The sequence below is a fragment of the Cyrtonyx montezumae genome, unplaced genomic scaffold, assembly GCF_038088225.1.
Source record: "Cyrtonyx montezumae isolate F1298 unplaced genomic scaffold, pur_monq_1.0 scaffold_8, whole genome shotgun sequence".
In the NCBI taxonomy this organism is placed as follows: Eukaryota; Metazoa; Chordata; class Aves; order Galliformes; family Odontophoridae; genus Cyrtonyx; species Cyrtonyx montezumae.
Window position 1 is genome coordinate 111,980,427 of NW_027072089.1, and position 9,112 is coordinate 111,989,538.

Here is a 9,112-nt window from a genome sequence, read left to right on the forward strand (position 1 = left end):
AATTCTTCCCCCATGCCAATTTTTACAATGACCTTACATGTTTTGTCTACATAGGCCTATAAATGCAGTATTTACAGTCATGCTTACTGATGGCCTAGCTTAATTCTAATTAAAACTGAACAGTTCAGAATCCTCAGCTGTTGAGTTCCTCACAGATCGCAGTCTGCTGGTTTTGCCAGGCCCCCTAAGATATAAGTACTGACCACAAGTCTTCACACAAACGTTCCCATCATCCTTTCAGAAATGAATAAATCCAAAGTGATCTTCAGACATCTTGTTTTGGTTTCTGCTCTGATTGTCTTGAGCAGATGTCCTGGTATCACAAAAACACTGCCACCACTACTGCAACATATGGCATATTGGCTTAGGGAATAACTGCATACTAGGCCACCTGTAGTCTGTGAGACAAAGCTGATATTTTAAACTCTGGACAAGATTATTATTTTTTTTAAACAACTTCAGGCCTAAAAAATCCCCACACTAAAGTTTTGCTACCTAGTGAAAAATGAGCATTCAATTTTCAACAGATAAACTGTCACAAGATGGCAGTGCACTGATAGACTTCACATATGCAATTGTGTATTGTTACAACCACGTAAGTGCTACAGCCAAATTTCTTTCAAATAGCAGTCAGGAGAAAACTAAGCCAATGAATTTCTGAATCTTTAAAAGTGTTGAATGCATTACCAACATTGAACAGAAGAGGGTAATCTATGGGGCAGGAAGCACTACCCAACCCGGAGATTCCTAATGCCAGGTGTTGCAGCTGTAAACAAGAAGCTGTATGGAAAACATTAATAAGGCTCCTCCAGAGGGAATCCTGTAAGATGCCAGTTGAGTACTGAATGAAAGGAATACAGGGAGTAGCTTCAGGGGTAATAACTGCAGCTATGAGCTGTAGAAGAGGGAGCCTGTATTTTGACAACTGGGTTTAATGGTGATGATGAGCAAATAAAGTAAACAATTGTATAATAAGCCCAGAAGCAAACAAGATGGGTTTTCTGCTAGTGCTGACTGACCACATTTGCAGAGGGTTCATTTTTGACAACAGCATCCCTGTGTGCACTTTACCCAGTATTTACAACTATAATCTTCAGCTCCAAATGCTTACTAACATTTAAAAACTTACTATTGCTTTAGAGAAACACTCAGAGCTGCAATACAAACTGGCATTAGGTTTCAGAAAGGGAATCATTAGCTTAATTATTTCATCTAGCATTGAGCATCAGGTCATGTGAAAGATAGATCTTTGTAGCTTTCAAATCCTAAACAAGTTACTGAGAAAAAAAAAAAATCACATTTAGCTAAGGAGAGGTGCTGCAAGAGGTGGACAATAGCTTGTTTAAATTCTTCAGGTAAGTTTTATTGTATTATTTGCTCACAAATGGTCTGTTTTTAATTAGATATAACAGTACATTATTGCTCTATAACCACAGACTATAATCCAATCCATTAATTAAATGTTTCCCATATTTACCTCTAGCATGTTTTCTATCAGTGACAACAAAAGCTGAAAACAGTCCTCCAAGGGAATCTACTTGTTTCAGTTACCCTGAAACAGAAAAAGCAAATAACAACAACAACAAAAAAGAGTTGTTATCTTGCACAAAAGGAGGTAAAAAATAACCCAAGTTCAGGAGGAAACAGAGCACAGCACTGTGAAATACAGTTGCTGACCCTGCCATCAAGTCTTCGTTCTGATGGGAGAGTTTAGTAGAATAATAGTGCTGCACATTGTCCCAGAAAACCAAATCAGGCTTTACTCCTCCTTGGGTCAGCACCACCCACTAGTGTGAAAAAAGCCAAGGTGCCAGGGCAGCAACCAACAGAGGGGCTGACAAGAAAACAAAACCTGATGTTCTCAACCCTCATTTCATAGTAGCTTTCAAACAGAACAAAAGACAAAGTAAACTCATTTCAGTTTAACATAAACAGATTATTTTTCTGCCTTCTGGTTACAAAGTGTACAAAAAGATCCGAATAACCAAGTTTCCCCAAATTCTCTGGGCACAGATATTTACATAAGTGAGGAAAGCAGTGTAATATAGTATTGATGACTAAGTGTTCACAAGCAAAAAAAAAAAAAAAAAGAATCCTTGGTCACAAACGCAATACACTCAAAATAAAATTAAGAAGTGAAAGATTAGTTAGAAGTAATTTTGGTAACCCTTAGAAAATTTTGACTAGACAAACTATACTGGGGCAGAAAATTCTGGGAAGGCGAACGAGGGCATTTTATAGTCATAAGTCACCATTTCTTTTCTATTCTTAGAAAGGACACTTTTAAATCCTAAAGGAAGAAAACAAATATTCCCTTCAAAACCATTCACCACTCCGTTTCTTGCACTGCTCTTACCTCAGTGAGAAAAATCTATATTCTTCCTCACTTAAGAGTTTCCCCTTCTTACATTTTTTAGTCATTTACTCGAACATCTTTTTCCTCCTCCTCTTGCAGTTTTGATTATTTTCTTGGTTTGGACAGTACCAGTTATTCAAAGCTTCTGGACCTGCTTTCAGATCAATATCCTGAAAAACAAAAATGAAACTTCTGTGAAGCAACAAGCTAACAAAACTAATCTTTGAGTTGATTAAAAACAGCTCTCACTTCAAACAAAGTATACACTGACCAATCCATTGACATAAATTGAGTATATATAAACTCTGGGGACAGAACAATCACAGTCCAGCCCCCAAAGCCAACACCTCTGCTGTAGGTACATAAGCAACAAACCCATCCGTGGGGAAACTTGACATTCAAAAACACAGGCAACAAATTATTCTAAAACAGACCCGTTGTAAATTCATGGCAAGTTTGGGCTTTCAATGTCTTCTGGGTATCACTTGACAACCATAAAAAGCATAAACTATAAACCTGCAGTTGTAATAACCTCATATGCATATTGATGACTTTTTAAAACTGTTTCACACAAAATATTAAAAAAGCAATCTAAAAATAGAACTTCAGAGTAAAGTTTAATATTACTACTTTATTGCCATATGTTATTTTTAAGAATTTATAGGAGTTAAAACAAAGAAAATTAATTTCATTGTTTAACTTTTTACATTGGGTTCTTCTGCAATTTCTTTTTAGGGATTGGAATGGAACTCAAGTTTTATAAGCAGTCATTTCTAACAACAAATAGATAAACAAGGCATTCACTTCTCACTCCTTCAAAGCCCAATGCTGTTTCATATATTTCATCTATTCCAATTTATCATCTCTGCCAGCTGAGATTAGAAGTGACTAGATAATTCTTATTGTCAAATATCAGAAAACAAGTGTATTTTCCCTGAAGAATCACACACAAAAATAGTTTTCCTCTATGTAATAAAACAGCAGGAGTGGGAATTTACTGCTGAAGACACCAAGTACACAGTAACTAGATACTTGTGAGTCCAATGGAGCTCCTCACAGGCATGAAGTTCTCCCTTTAACTCCATTTGCAAGATCAAGGGTACTCTTATTTTACAAAGCATCAATTCAACACTTGTCCAATTGCTAATCATCCTAACAGATAGACTGCATCAGAAGCAAGTGAGAAGTTAAAGACAATGGCTATTGGAGACCTTTAACAGCTTATCCTCAGCTGAGCAGCCTGGAAAGCTGCTGCTAAGGTCAAACATTCAACTCCAGACTAACACAGGAAATCTACCATACTCTCAGCTGATTACATGGCAAATGCAGAGAAGTAGTATTCATAATGTGACACCTCAAAACTGTAAGCACAGGCTTGAACCCTGAATATTCAGTGTAGTTCACTTAAGGTGAATCACATCCACTCAATTATCTTAACTATGCTACCCCACATGGCTTTGAAGATTGGTTTTTGATTGATTTTTTCCACCAGCAGATACTCCAACATACTCATACTTTTCACGTTTCTCATTGCTGCAAGAAGTTACCTACCAACAGTGTGCAACTGACTCAAACACGGCACCTGTCAGATGTCTCCTACATCTAAAGCCTAATAATACTGACCAGGCTGCAAACACATGCTATTGTAGACACTCCAACTTTGTTTCAGTGAGTTGTTAATGTCTAGCCACATGCTTTTTGAAAACAGAAGCACTAAGACTTCACACAGCATAGCTCAGTAAGACCAGCTATTACAAAGCAATAATACTCTGCATGTTTAACACATACACAATTAACACCAGCTTACTTTGGAAACAGAGACAGAGGTGGGAACTAGATAATGATTGTCCAAACTGCATCACTAATTCAAAGCATCAGTTTTCATAAAGCTGACCTGAAGATGGCTTCATATCCTCTAGAAATATGAGCCTTTTAAACTGCTTCTAGAATATAAACTGCATTTTCCACACACTGTTCAGTCCTGTGTTGACATTTTGCAACAGAAATTAACTTCATCCCAAGGAATTCAGCACCTCTGAAGTATATCTGATGAAGGTTATAACATTTACTCAGTCTCTTTCAGTGTTCAGTCTGCTCAGCCTTCCAGAGACTGCTTTTGCTGTCCCCAAGATGCCTTCTACTGTTGTCAACATTGTGATGCTATAGGAAGCCTTCCTCTTTCTCTCTCTACCTTCACACAGGCTAAATCAGCAGGTCATTCTCATCAACACTATGTAATCACTTCATGACGCACTGTAAACGTACTCAGGGACCACTCCTTCTGATAAAACTTTGCAACTCAGTTCCACTTTTCAAGTGTCTTTCTTTCAAGCTGCTGTGAGCTGATATGCTTTCTCAGGTACCCAGCTTCCATCTGTCTCACTGAGGTAACAACTGCCTTGCCAACTCACAACTTCGAGCAGAGAGCAATTCTGAAACTCAGTATGATACTCTAGCACCTCTGAGATTTAAGGATCTCAACTTCACCTTCTTCTCCATATACAATCCCTTTTCTATTATCCACAGTCACCACACTCAGTCTTTCTCCTTAAGCCTGCTAATCCCCTCACCTCCTGTCATGGAGGCTTCTCACACACAACCTGCATCCACAATACTTTTCCCTATCTCCAGATAGCAGCAACATGCACATGAGCCCTACAACACTCCCTTCCCACAGCTCTTTGCCACTTGGGTGACTTGTTTTTTTTTGAGACCACTGTACCTTCTTCAGCACACTGCAACATAAATCAAAATTAACATTCAATGACAGAAAGTACTTCAAGAGCTCGAAATTCTCCTCTCAACCCGCTTTTCTGACACTGCCCAGTCCTTTGCACATCCCTTTTCTAGGCCTCTGTGCATTTTCTTCCTTAACTTTCGTATAATAAACAGCAACATTATACTATTAATTATTAATTAGAGCAGACATTCTTTAATCTAACACAGGAATTCAGCTCTTGGGACAGGGTTCGAAATCTATTGCATAAAATGTAATACAATCACACACAGCAAACTTTTTTGTTTTGGGTGAGGACAGAGTCTTCTTCCTCTGTCTCACAGATTTGGAGCAAGTCCTACCTGCAGCACAGTGACCCAGCACAGCAGCTGCTGCCTTCATTCAGGTACTAGCTCTTCAGCTGTCACAGGCATCATCAGCATTTGGGGGTTCATGCAATCTGGAAAATGAAAGTGTTTATCTGTGAGATTCAAGCTGACAATAAAAAGTTCCAGAGCTACCTAATCTATTCCTAGTAACCCAGATTGTTCCTTGAAATGGAAATAACTCATCCAATTTTTATCTTCCAGTTCTTCATCTGTCTGCATAAGTACACTGACATATGCACATACACAAATACCTACATAGGGAGAAAGGAAAAAGAAAACCATTTATCAAGCAGGAAAACTCTTAACTCTTGCAAAGCTTTTGGCTTGGATGCTGTAATACAAGCTTCTTGAGACTGCCCATGCATTTGCAAATACTGTTACCATAGGACCAATGACACATCTTGCAGCATCAAGACCTCCCATTTCCCCACGCAGTTCTTGCTGTGCTTTGGAAACTATGTCGTGATTGTTTTGCATATGGACTTGTGGCTCAACCTTCCAACTTCTGGAAGTGTAGTCAGGCAAATTTACAGTGAGGGGCCTAAGAAAATTACAGCCTTCAATTGGCATGGTGAAACAAGCTGCATTCCAGTTCTCATGCCTGTGGGATGGTTTCTCTCTTTTCTCCACTGGTATGACAGCTGTATGTCAACTGTGTGCTCTTCTTTTTCCTGTATGTTTAACTGCTTTTACTGTGCTTAAGACTTCATAAGTTACATCCCATATACAGTCTCAATTTCACATTTTCCTTAAAACTCATTCATTAAGCAATCCAAGCATTTAAAGCATACAGCAATGTCTGCTCAGTTTTTCCCCGAGTGTTATTACCTGTATGCATGGGTCCATATTATCTACTCACAAATGACCAAATCAATGCAATCTACTTACGTGACCAGGAGAAAAAAGGGGAAACAATCATGTTTTCCAACAATGGATGTCATCTAAACCAGCACAGGATACACCATCAGCACTTTAGAATTTACCACAGAGGCACTGCTTACTCCTTTCTTTGGAAAAAAAAAACCAAAACCCTGTGATTTATTCTTTCAGCCAACTGCTAAGATGAATAACTCTTGTATGTGGGAAAAAAGTACAATGAGAAATAACCAATTGTTCACTCTTGCTGTTTTTATGTACTTGCCCAGCAAAAATGACTATTGTAGTTCAAAATTTGGGGCCACAGCATTCTGCAAGTGGTTGTACCTCAGCTTTCACAGCTACAGATTATTTCAGCCTTGCATTAACTGGTTAACATACGTTTTACTGGCTATTCAAAGCAAGATTTTATCACTTCCTCCCCAAAGATGTAACTTCAGATTTCTGTGCAGGAAACCAGATATCTTAGTCTCAATCTTAAGCATCGATGAAAACAATCAAATCTATAAGATCAGAACAGCTCAGATGCACTATATTAATATCCTAAGCCACATGAGCAAGTCTACAAGGGCTGCTCCAAAAGTAAAGCTTCCCATCTTATTATGTTGGCTTGTGACATCAGAGGAAGATTGTTGGTGGTGTGGCAGTAGAAGTTGAACGTTTCCACCAATGTTCTGCTACGTGTTGCTGCCACGTGACAGATGGCAGCAGAAGGGCAGTCTGACAGAATGGTGTCTGGTATCAAAGTGCTGATGAAGCAAAGGGGTGACGCTGAACTCTTCCACGTGGAAAAAACAGCACTCCGACATTCATCAACACTTGCTGAATGTTTGTGGAAACCAAACAGTGAAGGTGAGCACTTAGTTAACCCAAAGAGTGGATTAATCCAGTTGTTAGCTTCTCAGAATTTCACACAACCTCACAACACTACGCAAAACAATCACTTGGATGTGTTTGCACAGACTCAAAGCGTTATTCTGTTCTATCATGGAAAAAAGGTTAAAAATAGCTTTGGTCTATTTTTAGACAAGGCAAAAGGGAGGTTATAAATCAGCTGAAATGCTTAGAAATTCATACTGTTGCAGTAACATTCTGACAGCACAAATAAGACTTATTCAAACATTCAATTTAATCAACTTTTTCCTGTGTTCCATTTTTTGGACTTGTTGTGCACTTGGTGAGAAGCTCTTGGACAGTTGTGGTGGTTCTTACTTAAGTCTATTTGTGTATTTGCTCATTAACTTGGTTAATTAACCCCCTTGCCTTGGTTCACTCACTCTTTCACTTAAAGTAACACAATTAAGAAAGAGGCCCAGACCTGCATTTAGCAAATAAATTAATCATCTCCCCACAGAAACAAGCAATGCCTTAGAGCTAGACTGCAGAAACTAATTTTGTAACTACATGACAAAAACAGCTGAACTAACACTTGGGGAAAAAGGTAAAAAAAGGAAGAAGGAAAGGTTAAAACCTACCATGTGGGATAAATTTAGCATTGCTTGTGGAGGTGCTGTAATCCATAGGAAGAACCAGCTATTCATAATCGTTCAAAATCAAACTTGAAGGATGTCTGTAGTTCAGCTTGAGTCTTCAAAATGCACCAAGTATCTAAGCCAAAATCCAAACACCTAACACCCAGACACTACTGCATCTTCCATAAACACACACAGAAGGATCAGATCACAAGTTATTCAGGACTAACTTTGTGCCCATGAGTGATCTGACTCAGAAAAGCAGTCCCTGAAGCTGAAGGGCTCTACTAACCTTCAAGTTACAGAGAACCACAGAATTGTAGGGTTTGGAAGGGACCTCTAGAGATCACGGAGTCCAACCCCCTGCCAAAGCAGCTCCCTAGCCCAGGTTGCACAGGTAGGCGTCCAGGCGGCTCTGGAACGTCTCCAGAGAAGGAGACTCCACCACCTCTCTGTGCAGCTGTGCCACTGCTCCGTCACTGCACTGGGAAGTTCCCACACACATTTGTGCTTCAGTTCGTGGCCATTTCCCCTCATCCACACCACTGCTGAGAAGAGTCCAGCCCTGTCCCTTTGCCTCCCGCCCCTTAGATATTTATAGCTGTGGATCAGAGCCCCTCTGAGTCTTCTTTTTTGGAGGCTGAACAGCCCCAGGTCTCTCAGCCCTTCCTCATATAAGAGTTCAAGTAAACACTTGCAGACAGAAATACAGTTGGAACCACGCTGGGGATGACTGAAACAGACAGGTATTTATCACCTACCTTGAGATATGCAGTTCAAGATACCACACTGACAGTACAAGCAGATGAAATACAACTGGAGTTCAGCTCTATCGCTGACCCAAAACCTGGAGCGATGGTAGGAAATGCCAGTGGCAGCTGTAGTTACCACACACACACCCTTCACGAGGTGGGCTGTGCCTTTACACGGACAGTTGACACACACCGCAGAGAAGCTGTTACGTGGCAGCAGAAATACATTTTTGAGCTACGCGCCCACGTAGAGAAAAAGCAAGACGGTTGATGGGGAAATGCCAAGTCAAAGTGAAAGTCCTCACAGCGCAGCCCTGCCCCGTGTGTCACACGCAATGCCCATGCCCCCAGCAGCACGCAGGGCCGGTATCTCTGGTGGATTCACTCCGCTCCCACGCTCTGAAAACCACAGCCAGCTTCATCGGTTAGCAAAACGTCCCGCTGTGTCACCTCACAGCGCAAGCTGCCCCGGCTGCTTCCAATCCCTGCTGCCTGCGATAACCTCGGGGGTAGAAGGAGCCCGCAAGGAAACGCGCCCGGTCCGGCTCCTC

The 9,112-nt window shown here is 40.4% G+C and overlaps 1 long non-coding RNA gene across 2 annotated transcripts; it reads right to left on the bottom strand.

Moving 5' to 3' along the window:
• Positions 1–365: 365 nt before the first annotated feature.
• LOC136058584 (uncharacterized) lies at positions 366–5,562 on the bottom strand. Of its 2 annotated transcripts, XR_010623139.1 has the most exons (4): positions 5,435–5,562; positions 2,357–2,526; positions 1,478–1,552; positions 366–398 (listed from the first exon to the last, which is right to left on the bottom strand). It is a non-coding gene; the product is annotated as an uncharacterized LOC136058584 (long non-coding RNA). The 2 variants fall into 2 exon arrangements; XR_010623138.1 differs by lacking the exon at positions 366–398 and having other exon boundaries at positions 1,365–1,552.
• Between the last annotated feature and the right edge of the window lie 3,550 nt (positions 5,563–9,112).